This window comes from Erinaceus europaeus, chromosome 1 (assembly GCF_950295315.1).
Source record: "Erinaceus europaeus chromosome 1, mEriEur2.1, whole genome shotgun sequence".
Classification (NCBI taxonomy): Eukaryota; Metazoa; Chordata; class Mammalia; order Eulipotyphla; family Erinaceidae; genus Erinaceus; species Erinaceus europaeus.
Window position 1 is genome coordinate 178,606,192 of NC_080162.1, and position 19,925 is coordinate 178,626,116.

General features: G+C 36.2%; 1 protein-coding gene across 3 annotated transcripts in view; it reads right to left on the bottom strand.

The window, feature by feature from the left end:
* Window positions 1-19,925, bottom strand: part of HNF4G (hepatocyte nuclear factor 4 gamma) — a 136,107-nt gene that overhangs the window by 59,171 nt on the left and 57,011 nt on the right. Inside the window, exons 2-4 of one of the 3 annotated variants that reach the window (XM_060199945.1) lie at window positions 13,071-13,119; window positions 7,937-8,066; window positions 4,631-4,748 (exon numbers count right to left, since the gene is read on the bottom strand). The exons of 1 other annotated variant lie outside the window; for it this stretch is intronic. The gene's annotated coding sequence lies outside the window, so the exon portion shown is untranslated. The remainder of the gene's footprint in view (window positions 1-4,630; window positions 4,749-7,936; window positions 8,067-13,070; window positions 13,120-19,925) is intronic. One more of the 3 variants, XM_007525805.3, reaches the window with a different exon arrangement.

Below are 19,925 nucleotides of genomic sequence, written 5' to 3' on the forward strand. Positions count from 1 at the left end.
AAGACAGACACCTGCAGACCTGCTTCACCACCTGTGAAGCAACCTCCTGCAGATGGGGAGCCAGAGACTCGACACGGGATCCATATGCACGTCCTTGCACTTGGCGCCATGTGCGCTTATCCCGCTGCGCCACCACCCGGCTCCCCACAATACCACTTTTATAGCTCACATTTCCTGCATTCGATCATTTAACATGTAGTCCATGTTCAAGTGTCCTTAACTTGTCTCCAAAAAGCCCTTTAACAGTTGGTTTGTTTGAATCAGGATCCACAGAGTACCGACATATTGTATCTCATTGATCTCTCTCACAATTTTTTCATTAATTAACAGTATGTAACTTAACAAAATTAACATTATGTAATTCACATACCATGAAACTCGCCATTTTAAAGTACACAATCAGTGGCTTTTAGATTTACAAGGATTTGCAACCTATTATCTAATCTCTTAATTTGTATGTGTGCCTAGTCAAGACCTCACACATATACAATTTTAATGTTCCCAGACACTATTCGCTCAGATAGAGAGATAGAAAGTGAAATGAGTCAGAAACAGAAGGATGAATATAGGATAATCTCATTCACAGGCAGAAGTTGAAAAAACTGGGGGGGTGGGGAGTACAGGTCCAAAAAGGATGACAGAGGACGTAGTGGGGGTTGTATTGTTATATGGAAAACTGGGAAATGTGATGCATGTACAAACTCTTGTACTTACTGTAGAATGTACAACAGTAATTTCCCAATAAAGAAATTATAAAAAAATTAAAAGAATAGTTAATACTGATAACTAGAAAATTAAAGGGCTTCAGGGTACCAGGGAGATAGCATACATGTTATTACATGCTAGGCCCAAATTTCAAGCCTCCATCAGAACAAAGGAGCCCCTGGACAAGGGAAGCTTCACAAGTAATAGAGAGATGTTGTGTTATCTCTTATTCTCTTATCTCTTATCTCTTATTTTAATTCGTTAGTTCTCTTTATTTTTTGAAAAAAAATTGAATTTTTATTAAAGTATTTAATAAAAATAAAACACATATTTTATTTATTATTAAACACATATTTTATTTATTATTAAATAAATTATTATTTATTAAATAATAAATAAAATAATAAAATAATTTATAATAAAATAAATAAATAATAAATAAATAATAAATAAATAATAAAATAAATAAATAATAAAATAATAAAATAACTTATTATTTAATAAATTATTAAACACATATTTTATTTATTATTAAACACATATTTTATTTATTATTAAACACATATTTGATTATGGAAATTTCATAACAAGATGAAAAACAAACCACTGACAATTAGTAAATAGGAAAATCTGACAAAATGAATTTAATGAAGTATTAAACTAAGAGCAGAAAGCATATGGTGCTAGAGCCAACATTCAATCTAGATAGAACGACAGATTGCCGTCCTGGTCCTCCTTGATGATTCCTTCATTCGCCAATCTAGAATTAGGGATCTGCAAGTCATTAGAATCTCTGCCCTCCTCTTCATCTTTTTCTTTGAAATTGAAATCATTTGTGAAAACAGAACCTTTTTCGCTGTAATGGGGAACTACAGTCTCCAGAACAGACATGTTTGGATTCTCTCAAAAGGAATATTTTTTTTTCTGTCTCCCTCTTGATCTCTTTTCCTGTCTCTATCTAAAAGATAGACAGATATACAGACTGACACTGCAAGGATGACAGGAATCATGCACGGCAGGCAGAGTCCTAGTCCTGGTGGCAAAAAAAGAAAAAGAAATTTGACTATAACCAGGACAAACTATGTAACTTCTCAGAGGTTCTGTTAATTCTCTACAACATGATGAAGATAAGGAGATATATCTCACAAGATTATGTTGAGATATAAATGAAAAGAACTATGTAAAAGTATTTTAATATGTTAAGTAGTGTGAAATATCGATTGTTGTCAGAGACTTACAGTGCAACATGTATATAGCAAATTCCATAATGTAATTACAAAAAATCTACAATATTGAGCTAAAGTGTAAATTTTATCTAACAATACTTTTTTGCTTATCTAACAATATTTTTTTGCATTAACCATATTTTCTGTTTTCCCTTTAGCTTTTCATCCAAAAGTTAATGAATGGGACAGTAAAAGAGTCCTCACACCCTACAGCTATCTAGCGAGATAGATAGTCTAAGGAGAAATGTTTAACCAGAGAAGACTATATAATCTCAGCTACTCTGTCGGGTGACTCATGCTATCTATGCAGAAAGAATTTAGAAAGAGAGAAAGCAAGTACAGGGGAACAATAGGGGTTGATTGGGTGGGGAGCACTTAGCTAGGCTTTTAAAGGTTAGAATAACCTGAAGAAACAAGGCTATCAAGCCAGAATTTGAACAGTTGTAGATTGAGATAAAGAACTCATTTTAAAGGCAGTTACCTTCACAATTCAGGAAGAAAAAATAAAATGAGATGATAACAGTACATGTTGGCACAAAGCAGTGGACAAGAAAATTAGCACTACCCTGGAGCAAATTGTTCCCAGAGAGATCACTGGGAAACTATGGAAGCTTTGTCTAAAGTCGCTTGCTTGTTTCCAGTCTTCCATTTCTACTACATTCTCTTGCCCACAGTATTTTGTCTGAAAATAACTGGTTTCCATTTATACAGCTTCATAATGTGTCTAAACTTTTGTCTTTTTAACAGATTTGAAGTCCTGATTGGTGGAGAATTGCAATGTCCTTAGAAATGTTTCCATGTCGTTCAAATTCCTATAGCTTAAAAATTGCTTAAAAGACTCTGGGTCCAATCTCCCAGAGGGTTAAAGAATAGGAAAGCTATCAGGGGAGGGGATGAGATACGGAGTTCTGGTGGTAGGAACTGTGTGGAATTGTACCCTCTTATCCTATGGTCTTGTCAGTGTTTCCATTTTATAAATAACATTTTTTAAATTAAATATGTTTAAAAGATCTGACAATTTTAAAACATTCTGCAATCTGTTTTCACCCTCAATCTATATCTATTGGTATTGTACAGGAATAGAATCATAAATGTAAATCTTTATGCCAAAAAATTATATATCAGTAACTTGTCACAGTCATTACAAACATCTTATAGATGCTTGTCCTAAAGCTCTCTGTCATCACATTTATTCTACTATTAACCTTTTGTGAAGGTAATATTACATCATCATCATCATTTCATTTTATGGTATAGGAATCTGCTGTTTAGAAGAACAAATTTATTTCTTTTTTCTTTTTTTTTTTTCTTCCAGAGTTATCACTGGGGCTCAGTGCCTGCACTACAAATTCACTGTTCCTTTGGCCATTTTTTTTTATTTTTTTGGATAGGACAGTGAGAAATAGAGAAGGGAGGGGAAACTAAAGAGAGACAGAGACAGAGAAAGACCCGCAGACCTGCTTCACCACTTGTGAAGCAACTCCCTACAGGTAGGGTCCCAGGGGGCTCCAACTGTTATTGCACTTTGTAGTATGTGTGCTTAACCAGGTGTGCCACCGCCCAGCCCCTCAAGGACAAAATTCTTCGCCGCATGGTATACATAGATGGCAGAGACAGACATGAAAATGTCTATACTCTTTTAACATTATCAAATGAATTGCAATTAGTGGATGAAAAGTGGGCAGATAAGATAGCACATGTAGATAACCCACCATATTTTTCAGCTGTGTCCTGGGTTAGAGGCTAGCCCTTATCACAAAGGAGGAAGCTTTGGTGCTTTGGTGTCTTGCTAGCTCTTCCTGTTTCTCTATTTCTGTCTCTTTCTCCTTTTTTTCCTCTACATAGAAAAAAAAAAGTCTGCTCAGATAGGTGAATACCCAATGATGTCAATAAAATTCTTTGCAAAGAGTTTCCTCTTGGCTTGGCTTCCCATACCATAAAGGGCACTAAAATAGCTCCAAATTCACAATGTATATACTAGTTCTGAGTCTAGCAGTGTGAGGATGACAGGGGAAATTAGGAGAAACATATTATTAAACATGAACCTCTTATGTGCTGAGAATTTGTGTATGTTCAGTTTCAACCAGCTAAAAGTTGGCCATCACAATTTTCAAGCTGCACTGTTTATTGAATACAAACATTATTATCACCTAATCACAAACATTAATATTCATATAGTTAATAAATCACAAAAGAATGACTGAGAATATAATTCAGAAAATAAATAGGGTATTCGCAAATTTCCAAAACATCAATGCAAGTGAGTGAAATTTTGCTTCAGCTATGGTGAACAATTTTTATTTATAGATACTGTTCCCTTCAATATTAAGTAAATTCTTCAAATACTTTTTGAAAATATTCTAATTAATTTCCCAGTATTGTGCTTTAAAATGTCTAGTAGACAGTCTAGAACATGAGTATAATAACACTTACGATATTTTGTGTGCAGTATTTCAGAAGAAAAGAATCAATGGCAAAATTATAAAGCCACAGGAATAGAACAAAACGTATCTGCAATGCAATAAAGAAACTAAGTTCCAAAAGAAAGCTTTGTCAGTATACATACTGAGATCTTTCAACAAATATGATACCCTAGAAATCACAAGCTAGTCAGACAAGAAGAAAAGAAGTCTTTACAAGGTCTCCAAGTAATAAATAATTTACAAAGCAATTTAGAAACCTCAGCAGTCACCACTTACAAGACTGGTAGGGCGCGGAGTCTATATTTGTAGAGAAGAGTAGAATCAATACGTGGTGTAGGCTGTCAGTTTTTTCTAGAGTGTCAATATCTCAGCCTGACTTCATTCACTGGTTCTCCTGGAGAAACAATTTCCAAAAGCATACTATTGAGTGACATGTTGCATGAATTAAATGGTTTACTTTAATCCCCTAACCACACGTTGAAAGACCAATAGCCCAAAAGGAATACTAGAGAGCCTCAGGACAAAGCAACATATAATAATAGAGTTATTTTTAAATTGGCTATATTTAAGAAAATCCTACCACACAGCAAGTTCTGTCAAGAACAACAAGTAAGAAATAAATGAGAAGTGGTCATGATAGATTTATAATATGTGGCTACCGTGAGGATTATCCACAATATTAAGAGACAGGATCAGAGAGATTTATTGGTCAACCTTCCCATTTGCTTATATCTTTAAATAAACTGTTGATCTGATCTTGAAACAACAAGCAGAGCTAGCTCCCTTCCAAGTTGTGCCGATGTGATAAGATTTAGTGATCTTTTGTAGTATCCTTTAAAACTCAAATGTGAAATAAGAGTTATTTATCTCATTAAACTGAAATGTTACAAAATTAAATTGGCTGTTGCCATGGAACAATAAATGGTTTAGAAACATGATTACAGAAAAACACATCTCTAGCTTAGCTTGAAAAAAGGTGGCTCTCCAACTCCACTTTTTGTCATTTTTTTTACACTTTATTAGTAATTTAATAGTGATGTACAAAATTATAAGGGTATAATTCCACACCTTTTCTACCACCAGAGTTCTGCGTCTCCATTCCCTTCATTAGAAACTACAAATAGCCCTCCAGAGTTCATAGTTATAGGATGATTATTTTTATCACTACCTATATTTATATGTATTTGCCCATTTTTTCTGTGGTCCTGCCTTTTCTGCCTTTCTTTTTTTATATTTATTTATTTATTTTCCCTGTTGTTGCTCTTGTTTTTTTTTTATTGTTGTTGTAGTTATTGTTGTTGTTATTGATGTCATTGTTGGATAGGACACAGAGAAATGGATAGAGTAGGGGAAGACAGAGAGGGGGAGAGAAAAATTGACACCTGCAGACCAGCTTCACCTTTGATTCCCCCTGCAGTTGGGGAGCCAGGGGCTCAAACCAGGATCCTTACGCCACTCCTTGCTTCGCACCATGTGCGCTTAACCTGCTGCACTACCAACCCACTCCCCTTTTCTGCCTTTCTAAGTCACACCTACACCTATTGCTACTTACAAATACCATCCCTTTGATGACTCATTTCTCTCGGGGTCTTGATAGAAATGGAGTTCAGAGTCCTCTCGCCATCTTCACCTAAGATTTCTCCCCCTCTAAGGGTGTGAACCTAAATTCTTTATGGGGAGCAGAAGGGGGCGGGGGTTCTGGCTTATGTAATAGCTTCTCCTCTGGACAGTGAAATCCAATGTTTTTTTGTTTTAAAAATTTTATTTATAAAATGAAAACACTGACAAAAAACATAAGATAAGAGGGAGTACAACTCCACACAATTCCCACACCAGAACTCCATATCCAATAGCTTTCCTATTCTTTATCCCTTTGGGAGTATGGACCCAGGGTCATTGTGGGATGCAGAAGGTGGAAGGTCTGGCTTCTGTAATTGCTTGCCCGCTGAACATGGACATTGGCAGTTCGATCCATACTCCCAGCCTGCCTCTCTCTTTCCCTAATGGGGTGAGGATCTGGGGAAGTGGAGCTCCAGGACACATTGGTGGGGTTGCCTGTCCAGGGAAGTCCAATTGGCATCATGGTAGCATCTGGAACCTCCAACCCCACTTTTATGTAACTCACTTTTGAAATAAGAAGATGATGGGGTTCAATTTAGATCTAGTCCATTCCAGTGCTGATAATTCTATTATTATAAATACTAATTGTTCTCTTCAGTATTATAACAGATTGATCATGAGTGAGATATTGAAGTATATGAGAACATTAATCTTTAAATTGAAAAACATCAAAGTCAGAATAAGGAACTTAGATCTGAATACAAGAGTAAGATTTTTGGGTGAGAGAAATAGTTTGACAGGTAAGTCACATTCCTTGATAAATGCAGCCCAAGTTCAACTATGGCATCGCACTGAGAGACATGCTATAAAGAGTCTCTCTCTGTCTCTCTCTCTCTCTCTTTCTCTCTCTCCTATCTCTCTCTCTCTCTCAAAATAAAGACAACATAAAAGTAAATCCTGGCAGAAAGGAAAAAAGAAAAGAAAACAGGGAAGAAGGAAGAAGAGAGAGAAAGAAAGCAAAAGAAAGAGAAACAACTTTTCATTATACAATTCTGCCATATAGGTACACTCACATACCATTTTAGAATGAGTATGCAGTAAAAGACCTACAGAAGACCATCTATGTTCTTTATAGAACTGTGTTGTTAAAATTCGGAGGCTCTTGCTGGGCGGGTTGGCTTCACAGGCGGGTAACAGAGACACAGAGACAACGGCTGGGCAGGGAAGCTGTATTTCTTTATTCAGGAACAACGATTCATAAACTAAGACAAACTAATCACCAAACAGAACTCTGCTGTCTCTTTGCGGTGGCACAAGCACTCTCTCTTACTCTGGAACTCAGGAACCCTCCGAACTCTGGGACTCTCGAACTCTGAAACTCTTCCACTGCGGAACTCTCTCTTACTCTGTAACTCTGAAACTCTCGAACTCAGGAACCCTCTGTAGGGGTTCCTTGGGGCGGGGGGCCCGCGAAATTAACTGGACTGATCCAATTCTCTTGGTGGGGGAGGGCTAGAACCCAATGTAAAGCATACAACAGAACTGTGAAAACCACAGGATGAGAGCGCTCTAAAAGATGAAAGCATCAGATGGAAAAGGATTTAATTTGTTCCAACAGTATAAGATGAATGAAAGCTAAGGGTTTCATCTAATGGGTAATTCTATTGTGGCCTCTATTGTTTTCTGGAAATCAGCCACCACATGTTGGAGACAGTTTAATCAGTACTTTGAACAATTTAACATACTTCAGTTGTTTGTCTGAAATCGAATAGTGTACTTTCCTGAATTTGTTTCTCCAATAATTCTAATGATCTTTTAAGTTCTTTGTCGTTTGAATCAAATCCCTGGCTATTTCAAATTCCTAAAATGCTTTCTGCTTCTCTGACCAAAGCATAATTGAGAGAATATCTATTAATATTCTTAATATACATATAAGAACATAATACATATAGTCCCTTTAAAGCCTGAAAAGATTCCAAAGACACTGAGACAGAAGCTAATGGAGGCCCAGAGACAGCTCACCCAAATAGAGCACATGCTCTGCTATTGAGCCTGGGGCCCTGGGATTTGGCTCAGGCACTTTATGAGCACATCACAGATTGCACTAAGGATGCTTCATGGATGTTGGAGAAGTGTTTTCAGTGTCTTTCCTCTCTCTAAAAAATAAGAAATAGAAAATGAGAAGTGTAAGCTATTCAGAGATGTTACACAAGTTCAAGGCCTTAAGTTAATTCACTTATGCATATAATGTTGAAAAATATTAATATATGCACATATATATGATCCATAATGCCCTTATTTAAAATTTAGTGCTTTTATCTGTAAAATGAAAAATTCGGTATATTAATCCCCAAGATCCCTAATGTTTTAAAGTTCTAAGACTCCATAATTTCACGGTTATTATTCAAAGTGTCCCTATTATTCAACTTTATCAAACTTCATATAATAGGTGCAAATTTTAAACTCCATGTTAAGTTCATTAGTGATGAATAGCATTGTGGTAGTATCTAAAAATGCATTAAACATAGTTAATTCCCTCTATATATAACAGAAATGAAAAAAAGAAAGTCAAGTCCAGCTATTTTAATCTAGATGTAGTTAGATGTATAGCCAGGATTCAGAAAACAAAGAAAAGACATGAAAGCAAATTCCAGTTTGATTCTGACTCAAGATTCCATGTTTGGAAATAGCTATCACTTTTCTACTGATATCATCGTCCAATGAGCATCTCAACATGACCTGATGAGGAAGGACTAAGAGTGAAGGGACTTGAAAACAGGAACAATTCCAGGATTCTGGAAACAAATGAGACTGGAAAAAAAAAAAAAAAAAAGAACAAAAATTGAAATAAAAGGTACTAACTGCAAGTTCAGAATGTAGCCTTTGGTGAGTTTGATTTAAATATTAAAATCAAAAAGAGAAAAATAAGAACTGAAAGGAAACCTGCAGCAGTTCCATACATCACATATTATAGGTACCTTTTATGGATGAATATGAGAAAATGGGGGACTGTGTGACATTTAACTAGAAATATGTCCAGCTCTGACTTGTCTGCTATAGAAACTTGAAGATCCTCATAGCAAGAAAGGCTTCTGGAAGTTAAGAGCTTTCTCTAGCTGATGCAGAACCAGCTAACTATATCAAACATCTGGAAAGAACTCATACAATTCAGCAAAAAGAAAAAGAATCACCCAATAAAAAAGTGGGCAGAGGGAGTCAGGCAGTAGCACAGTGGGTTGAGCACACATGGTGTAAAGTTCAAGGACCGGCGTAAAGATCCTGGTTCGAGCCCCAGGCCCCCCATCTGCCTGGGAGTCACAGGTCTGCAGGAGTCTCCTTTTCTCTCCCCCACCCTGTCTTACCCTGCTCTCTCCATTTCTCTCTGTCCTGTCTAACAACTACGACTTCAATAACAACAACAATAATAACTACAACAACAATAAAAAAAAACCAAGGGCAACAAAAGGGAAAATAAATATAAAAAAGTGGGCAGAAAATATGAATAGGTAGTTTTCTAAAGAAGAGATACACATGTCTGCTGGAAAACTGTGCAGATGCAGTCACATGTGCCACGTTGTCCTCTTAGGCTATTGCTAGTTCCCCGAGAGTTGGGACATTCTCAGAGCACCCGTTCCACCATGTTGTGCCCTCAGGTCATTGTCTATTCCCCGCAATAGTTGCAGTGCTATGGTTACTCCTCCCCCTTCCCATTCTTGTGAAAGCTACTCCCATAAAATCCCTTCTTCTTCCACACCTCTCTCTCTTGCTGGCTCTTGACTTCGGTGTTTAGACACAGGAAAGGTTACTGCATGAGGCGGCCATTTTTGCTACCTCCACGTGGCCCAACCTGCTTCTCTCTCATCCAACTCTGAGGTGCCAGTGCAAATAAAGATTTGTGTTCCCTCTTCGCTCCGGATCTCCTCTCTCTCTTCTCCGTGGAGCAGCATGACACCTGGCGCCCAATGTGTCCCGCACTCATGCCCCGCTGGGTGGCCCGGCCTGAGGTCCAAACCCCCCCTCATGCTAGGTAATTCCCACAGAGTCAGGAAAGGCAAGAAAAGCCCACAGAGGCAAGAAAGGTCCTTTTGCTTGATAAAGCCTTGCCCACAGAGGCAAGAAATGTTCCCCTCAGGCCTTCCCTTGGCAGCACACTGGTTCTTGTTGCTCACTTACTTGTTCCTCCATGTTTGTGCCAGTTTCTTTTTTGAAAATGCCTGTACGAAATAGGTTTCTCTTCACCCCACACGCCTGATACTATGGTCAATTAGTTAAAAAGAAAAGGGAGAATTGTTGGTATGCATCTAGTTCTGCTTCTGGGATCTAGTTCTGCTTCTGTTACATTGCTTGACATTGTGGTCTATTTACATGGTCTTTTCTGTTACATTGGTTTGGTCTCACTCCCCCCACCCCTGGGAGATTTGGTTTAGCCCTTGCTAGTTTCATGTTTCTCCCTTCTCCCCGCCCCCTACCCTACATACTTCCTGAGTTCGAGACAATGCCGCTGGAGAAGAAAGATGGAGGAGCACATTGTGTGGTGATTAGGTGTTGGACTGTTTGCCCGCTCGTGAATAAAGATTAAACTGCGTTCTTAGCTCAGCTACGAGTTTCTGGTCATCTGTTACCCGCCCATGAAGCCAGCCCGGAGAAAACAACACATGTCTGTTAGACATATGCAAAAATGCTCCAATTCACTCATCACCAGAGAAATGCAAATTAAAATGTTATTAGAAACCAACTCATGCCTGTTAAAAAGGCTTTCATCAGCAAAATAGGAGAAGATAAGCGTTGGAGAGGATGTGGAAAGAAGAAACTCTCCGCTGGTGGGAATGCAAACTGGTTCAGTCACTGTGGAGAACAGTATGGAGAATCCTTAATAAATAAAAATGGAAATACCTTATGACCCAACAATCCCACTCCTAGGCATTTATCCAAATGAGATAACACTAATTCTGAAGGATATATGAACCTCCATGTTTGTAGCTGTATTATTCACTATAGCCAGAATATAGAAGCCACAAAAATGCCCTTCAACGGGTGACTAGACAAAAAAGTTATGGGACATATACTCAGTGGAGTACTACTCAGCAATAAAAAGAGAATATTGTGTCCTTTGAGATAAAATGAATGGGAGATTGGAGCAGATTATGCTTCATGAAGTGAGGAGGTAAAAATGGTTTCACTCATATGTGAAATTTGAGAACTGAAGTTGAAAACTAACAAGAAAATAAACAAACAAAAAGTCAACCCATATCCAAGACTATGGAAAGCTGTAGGGTTCTCTAAGGAGTAAGAGGGTAGGGGGACATATTTGTGGTGGAAAAGGTGTGATATTATAATCCTATTAATTTATAATCTTATAAATCATTATTAAACATGCTGGGGGATAGATTTAATACTTCAAGTTCTCTAATTGCTTAGTTCCATAGCTCTGAATATACATATTTTATTTAGCTTAAGTATTTACTGTTTCAGATTTGTAAGACTATCAAATTCGACACTGGGCTGAAATTGTTCAAGGAGCTTTAAAAATATATTTGTAAGGTAAGCACCGCCTCACTTTCTGAAGAAGACAGGCTGGGTTATCCTACCCTGCCACTCAAGGAAGATTAGTCCTGAAATGAGTGCAGCCTAGAATGTTCCTAGCTGTGACCATGAAATGCACATTAGGACTGATGGGACTCCAGGGTTACACAGGCTACTGTGCTATGAATATATATATGGACCCTGGGATAGGTTGGCAGGGTAAACAGTTAATTTTATCATGGAAACTGATAAATATTTGTAGGAATTTGGGGGTTGTGTACAATTATATGCAGAAAAACGATATTCATTAAAATTCTAGGTCTGTGGAAACAGCATAATGGTTCTGCAAAAGACTTTCATACCTAGTCTCTGAGGTTCCAGATTCAATCCCTAGCACCATCATAAGACAGATCTGGGCTTTCTGCCTTTCTCTCTGTATCTCTCTCTAATTAAAATAAAAGTAAAAAATTTTAAATTTAAATTCTAGCAATTAGTAGATTCTAGTACTTTTCAAATTTTAATATATTTCCTTCAGATATTAGCCTGATTTAATTCATCATCAAATTAATATGAAACTATGTTTTGCAATATTTGACCCACAAATATGTTAGCATTTAATATATTTAAATAAGATAGACTTATCTATTACTTACATACTATGAAACCACTTCAGCTTGGGCTCTACATTCAGACTTACTAGGTTTAATTCATGCTTTCTGTTTATCTGGTGTATAACCTTGGATAATTTTCGCTAAGATTTAAATTTCTTACTTATAAAATATGATAAAGATGGGCATCGTTTTATAAATCTCTCTGGGTTCTCAGTGTAATTATAAGACATACTCTCAGTGCATTTTATTACTCAGTTTCTGTACTAGTAATTAAACAGGCAAAGCAAATGTTACTGCTCAAATAAAACTTATTGAGGAAGGACAAAATTCAAAACATATTACATGATGATTAAATATTATTGTAATACGATGAGAAAAAATTAGAGTAATATGAGGATATGTAAATTGGAGGGGGACATAACCTTGTCTGAAGTGACTATAAGAATCAGAAGACACTTTCCTAGGAAAAAAGTATTTACTCTGAAACCTGAAGGTGGGGAAGCCAGGTAAAGAGGTGGAACAACAAAATGACCAAGATCTGTAAGGCAGGAAAAACTATGCATTAGAGTACTCCAGTCCAGGATTCCAACATGCTTCTATAATTAAAATCACACACACTATGTATATTCTGTTCCCTTCACTTAGAATTAATCTGTAAGCATTTTAGCATGGTTTAAAAAATTACACATAATGTCAGCTAAATACTCATCACCAAAATGTGTCATAATTGAATATGGGATGATTCCACTCATAGACAGCGTTGAAAAAATAAGAGAAGGGAAAACACAAAGCAGAACTTGGACTAGATTTGATGGATTGCACCAAAGTAAAGGACTCTGGAATTGGAAGGAGTGTTCAGGTCTGGCAACATGATGGTGGAGGAGGATCTAGGTGGGGGGTTAGAGTGTCACGTGGAAAACTGAGAAAAGTTATACATGCACCAACTATTGTATTTTACTGTTGACGGTAAACCATTAATCCCCTCAGTAAATAAAAAAATTAAAATATGTGTCATAACATACTTATTCATTTTTCTATGGAATGATTTGTTTTTGTTTCTCATAATGTCTCCTGGGATGAGAAGAAAACATAGTAATAATATAAAATATATTTATGCCTGAGGCTTGCAGGTCTCAACTTAAATTCCTGGCCACCATATGCCAGAGTTGGACAGTGCTTTGGCTAAGAAAAAAAAATTGTAATGTTTTATAATTCTACTAAATAGTTAACTAAAAGTCCATATTTATGGAAGAATATTTTCTCATAATGACATATTGTCAAAGAGGGTAGTATTGTCAGTCTTGTCACAATTTCATTTCATTAAAATATTCTAAAAAGTAGCCATCCTCTTGTTTTCCTTGATTTGAATCTTCTTTCACTTTATCTTAAAATCTGTAATACTAATAGTAAACAGTAATAATAGTTCATATCTAATTCAATGTGGCACTATATACAAGTGTTATCTACATAAAGATCATAATAAAAATTCATTTTCCCCTTTATCAATTATTATTCATGAGGTAATAATATAAATAATAGTTATATGCAACTAAAACTAGTGACCCTTATTAAAATTTTATCTTGTTTCATCATACAATGATTATTATTATTATTATGGATTTTAAGAGAAATACATTATTTCACTTTTAATTAAAACTAATCTACTTTTACATGTCATCACTTATCTTAATCTTAAAGAAATACACCTATCACTAGATAGACTCAGCTACAGATAAATTAAGATTGAACATCAATGAAAAGTAGTACAGAGTGTATACTTCTTAAGAGAGAAAATAATTTAGACTGTGAGGCCACTTGGTGAGATGCAGGGGGCAGTGTAACAAAGGCTGAGAGAAGAAGTCGCAGGGTTATAGGAAACTAAACAAGGTGGGAACTTTCACCTGTCACCAGACAGAGCAGTTGGGTTTTTTTTTTCTTTTTTATTTTTATTATTTCAAAGAACAGAGAGAAATTGAGAATGGGTATAGAGGGAAGGAGGGAGAGAGAGAGAGACAGAAAAAGAGAAAGAAAGGGAGGAGAGGGAAAGAAAGAGAAAAGAGAGAGAGAGAGAGGGGAAGAGAGAGAGAGAGGCCTGCAGACCTGTTTCACCTCTCATGAAGCATTCGCCCGTAGGTGGGGAGTGGGGGCTTGAACCGGGTTCTTGTCTGTGGTAACATATGCTCAACCGAGTGCATCACTGTATGGCCCCTGGCAGATTTTTTTTTTTTTAAGCAAGAGAACAGCTCTGCTTAATTGCTTTATTAACAAGATGATTAAAAAGAAAAGATTCTAAGTGTTCAGAAAGAAATGAAATTCACTTAAAGAATTATATTTCTGTTGGCAAAAGAAAGTTAACTTTGCTACACTAACTTCTTTATATTATGAAATTTTTTATCTGATAAAAAATAGATATTTAAAAATCATTACTCATATGTATATATTTCCCATTTATTTTAGGAAAATATAACCATAGATTTGACAATCTCATATTTGAAAGGTCATCATTTTCTCACAAACATCATTTCAAGCTTCATTTTGTGATGCCTGTACAAGAATGTCACCTCAGTGAGAAATGTTAGATTGTCCCTGCTAAATACTCAGTCAGCAGTGGATGCTATTATTCAGTTCTAAGCAGAGTAAGGGGTTAAATTAAAATTGTAACCAGAGGACTAAAAAGCTATAGGATAGCCAGTTCTAATAGTTAACCACAAATCTGTTGTAGAAAATATTACAGTGAGACATAAAATATGAGTCACTTTAATTTTGTTTGCATGGTTTAAAGTTTATGTACAAATTTGTTGGGAGTAAGGAAATGTGATCATCAATAGAACCATATTTAAAAGGATAGTCGCTTGTCAATATTCTAAAGCATTTAGAGAACACTAAAGGCACTTGGGAAAACCAACTATAAGAAAAAGTGATTTAACAAAATTATGTTTCATGATACACTCAAGAAGGTCATATTAAAATACTCCCAAATTGCCAGATGAGACTTCTGATTTCTTTTGGGCAACTGGTTAGTCTATCTAACACTTAAATAACTATAGTAGAGCCAGGAAATATTCTTGGATGTCCTTCTACCTGAATGTTTTTATATTAGGTTGCAAAAGCATCAAGTCAGTTTAAGACGAAAATATATTGTACTATGATCCATATGCTCAAATATCAGTTGACCATTTTGAAAGCATCATTTAAATTTCTCTTAACAGTTGAGTTTTCAAGTTTTTATTAATGTGTTGATTTCATTCAAGTTTATACAAAAAGTCTGTATAAAGGCTATAACAAAGTATAAAAAAGTATGGGGGGGGGGGGAGTCGGGCAGTAGCACAGCTGGTTAAGCGCATGTGGTGCAAAGCGAAAGGACCGGTGTAAGGATCTGGGTTCCAGCCCCCTGCTCCCCACCTACAGGGAGGTTGCTTCACAAGCGGTGAAGCAGGTCTGCAGGTGTCTATCTTTCCCCCTTTCTGTCTTCCCCTCCTCTCTCCATTTCTCTCTGCCCTATCCAACAACAGCATTAATAACAACAACAATAATAACTACTATTTAAATAAAAAGGGCAAGAAAAGAGAATAATTTTTTTAAAGTATAAGGACTTCCAACAATGTTCCCTACACTTTGCTGAACAAAGATGTATGTAAATAGATTATATTCAGATCAGGAGATGAAGACCCGCATATACTTGTAGTTCAGAGGTAAATGTAAGTGGATATCACACATCTTGGTGTTTTGGAATCATTTGCTTCTTAATTTTGAATGTTTTCAAAAGTTGAAACTTCCTTAAAATTTCACATGTACAATTTTATTGTAAGACAATTTGCTGATACTAGTTTTAAGTTTCCTGTGGAGAGTTTCCAACCAACTAAGGATGCCTTGTTTTGATAGAACACTTCCAGTTTTGACTTATTGTATAGCCATTTCTTTCATCACTCCTCCTTAGTCATACCTGCCCATATAGGCTTTAAAGGTGGCAACTACTAAAATACCTAATATCTGCAATGAAGAATAGACATTTGTTTTTACAAAAATACTAACACACTATTATTGAAAATTTTATAAGGGTAAAAATTTTTCTTGGATTTATCTTGGATATTCATCAAAAAGTTAAATTTGAACATGGAAAAACAAGTAAAATTGCAACTAATTAAAATGACAAGTATTCTATGAAAAATCAAGAATATGTGGTGGATGTCGTTTGTGTCTCTGGTCCAACACAGGAACTATAAAAGAATAAATAAAAATAAATAAGATGGGGGTCACGTGTTGGCATACCTGGTAGAGCATGCATGTTACCATACAGAAGGACCCATTTCAAGACCCCAGTTACCACTTGCAGAAGGGAGCTTCACAAGTGGTGAAGCAGTGCTGCATGACATTCTTTCCTCCTCTCATCTCCTCCCACCCTCTCAACTTCTCTTAATCTCTATCCAAAATAAATGAATAAATTAAAAGTTCAACATAAAGAGTTAAGTTTTTTAATAGTTATTCATTTATTTATTTCCTTTTGTTGCCCTTGTTGTTTTTCATTATTGTTGTAGTTATTATTGTTGGAGTTATTGATGTCATTGTTGTTGGATAGGACAGAGAGAAATGAAGAGAGAAGGGGAAGACAGAGAGGGGGAGAGAAAGACAGAACACCTGCAGACCTGCTTCACCACTGTGAAGTGACCCCAACCCTTCCCTCCCCCCGGAGATGGGGAGCTGGGGCTCCAGCAGGGATCCTTATGCCAGTCTTTGCGCTCTATGCCACATGTGCTTTACCCGCCGCTACTGCCCAATTCTCAAGAGTTAAGTTTAAAAAAAAAAAGTTCAAGGTGGAAATTAGTTTAGATATAATTTAGTCCAGCATTTTTTATGGTATTAAGTCTAAACAAACTTCAGACATGCAATAAATAAGTAAAATGATAGCTCAGAATTGTATGGTACATTACAGACCACTCACATTGTAGGTCTTCACAGAGCACTGTTTAAAAAAATAAAATCTTAATTCCATCATCTGATGAAAAAGTAAGACACAGTAATGAAATTAATTGTTAAAGATCATTTAGAAATGGAGATGGAGTCCTTTATTTATTCTGCAGTACTATAAACAACATTATGGATTATGTCTGCTACATTTCCTGTCAAAGTTCAGGACAAATAAGGTAAAATACTATTTATTTAGATATTACATTTCAATATGAATAAATTAATAATGATGACTAGCTTTTTTTAGCCTGCAACTGTACTTTGATTTACATTAGAGTAATTCCTTTAGAAAGAGAGACATCTGAACCAGTGCTTGTGAAGAGTCCCCCTACAGGTGAGTAGTACCAGGGGCTTGAACCCAGGTCTTTGCACACTGTAACATGTATTCTGGGACTTTTACTACAGAAACATCAGAAAGGTCTTTAACGGTTTATCAAGTGGTGAAGCAAGGTTTTGTCTGAGCTGCCAGCTTTTCTTTATCAACATTCAATGTACGAGGTTACCTTATGGCTATGCACGTGTGCAAGCCAAGTGTGTCCTGCTCAAAGAAGTGAACATCATTTTTTCCAAAATCTGAAATTAATTTCAAAGCACACATACTTTCTATTTAACCCTTTTAAGACTATATGCTTTCATTAGTCCCTGAAAAACATTTTAATATTTAGATTGATGAACTAAAAGTTACCTTAATATTATAAGCAACACTGTACCTACTTGGACATATTTAGGTATGGTATCTAGTAAGAATTATATTAGTCTTAAATTGCACCAGTTTTTTTAAAAAAAAATTCTAAATACCAAAATATCTAAAAACAGACACTTTTGAGTTTTTCCAGTTTATTATAAATAGCTACTTTATAGTATTTTACTTATGTATTCACTGGATAGAGGTAGATAGAAGTAGATACTTAAGGAAGGTAAAGAGAGAGAGAGGGTTTGAGAAAGAGAGACATCTGAACCAGTGCTTGTGAAGAGTCCCCCTACAGGTGAGTAGGACCAGGGGCTTGAACCCAGGTCTTTGCACACTGTAACATGTATGCTCTACCAGGTGCATCACCATCCAACACCTCTGTAAAATACTTTTATGCCCTCATGGAGGTTAAACAAATAACATTGATCACACATGTTTTCTTTTTCAAATGTGGAAGAATATCCAAATATTTCATATGGTGTAAGCATCAAATGAATGTAGTTTCTTTAACTGAAATCATATAATACCCACTCTTGCTTTCTTAAAATAGGAAAAGTACTGAATTTTGGACACCTCTTGAAATAGAATCTTCAGGTTATTACAGAAAATGTATATCCAGAAGATGGGACTAATAGATCAAAAAAGCACTCAATAGTTTCCACAGAAGAGAATATGTACAATCCTATATATACAATCCTTTCCTAAAGACAGAATACTTATTCTATGCAATCTGCATTTGAAAACTGCATTATCAGTAAAATACGTAAGAAATAAAAGGTTGGACTTCCACCAAATGCAGCTCATTTTAAGTGCATAAATACGCTGACTCTTTAAGAACATTCATTTCTATTTATTTTAGGCTATACAGCCACTTGCCTTCATTCGTTAGCAAAGCCAGATGATATAATCTAAGAGGATGATCTATCTCCTACTAGAGCTGTAACCTGGAAAGGGCAGATGTAGGGACTGCAATCAAATGAATTCTCTCTTAGCAGAAACTGAAGACTAATTCTGTGCAGACATTTTGCAGTATCTTTTTTCTCATTAAATACTAGAAGATTGTTTATGGTGATGTTTTATTGCCTCTAATGTTATAGATGCAAAATTGAGACACAAAAATGGACAGCAAATTCAGCAAAAACACCTACTAGGATGATGTTTATATCTAAATTTAGTGATCATATCCAAAAATGAATTCTGATGTTGTCTCATAACATATGGGTATACTCAAGAAAAGTGAAAATGTCACTTAATTTTTCTTTCAGGCAGATTCATAGTCCCTGTAGTCCCAGACTCTCAACACCTAGCTCTACTGTAAATTAACTGTCACTACTGAATAAAAAATGTTTCAAAAATCCACTGTACATGAATTAGATTTTAGAGTTGACAAGCTAGCATACTTGGGAGTACATCTATTCCACCTAGCTTCAAGTTCAGTGTACACAGCATTGGGGGGGGAACACTTCTGTCTGTCCCACTGTCTCTTATCTAAAAAAGTCAGTGTTGACTATGAATTCTCAGCAATGTAAAAAAAAAAAAAGAAAAGAAAAGAAAAGTTAGTGTGGCCTTTTTGATCAATACCAGACCACCCCATCATTTGGGGCCCTAGACAAGGAATCCTTGGATTCTCACATAGATATGATGGGCCTAGAGGTCTAATTGATCCTTCTTTCTACCATCTAGATGTTCACTTCCATCAGAAACATCATTATAAGCCCTATTGTGGTCCTCTCCAGGACTTTGCCCTCACTCTAAAGCAGAAATGGTAGGAACTGCCCCAGTCTCTGAAGGAAGGCTGGGTCATCTTACTTTGCCACCCAAGGAAGAGGAAGACTGGTCCTGAAATGAGTACAGCCTAGAATGTTTCCAGCTGTGACCATGGAGTGTAAGCTCAGACTGACAGGGACTCAGAGATTGCACAGGCTCCTTTACTAAACATGAGTACATATGGGCCCTTGGTAAAACCTATGAGGTAAACACTTAGTTATATTTATATACCTTCTTCAAGTTTAGGAGCTACTTTCTGACCTAATCCAGCTATCTAGTTCTATTCTCATCTCTGACACCATCTTCCCAGACAATATTTTTAGTTCACCTGCATGTTAATTATCAGGTTCAAGCAAAGATTACCAAAGTCATGGGCCCCTAGGAATATACCTAAAATAGACTTATTAGCTTCTTACAATAAGATCCCTATTCTCTTCAGCTCTATTCTTACTTT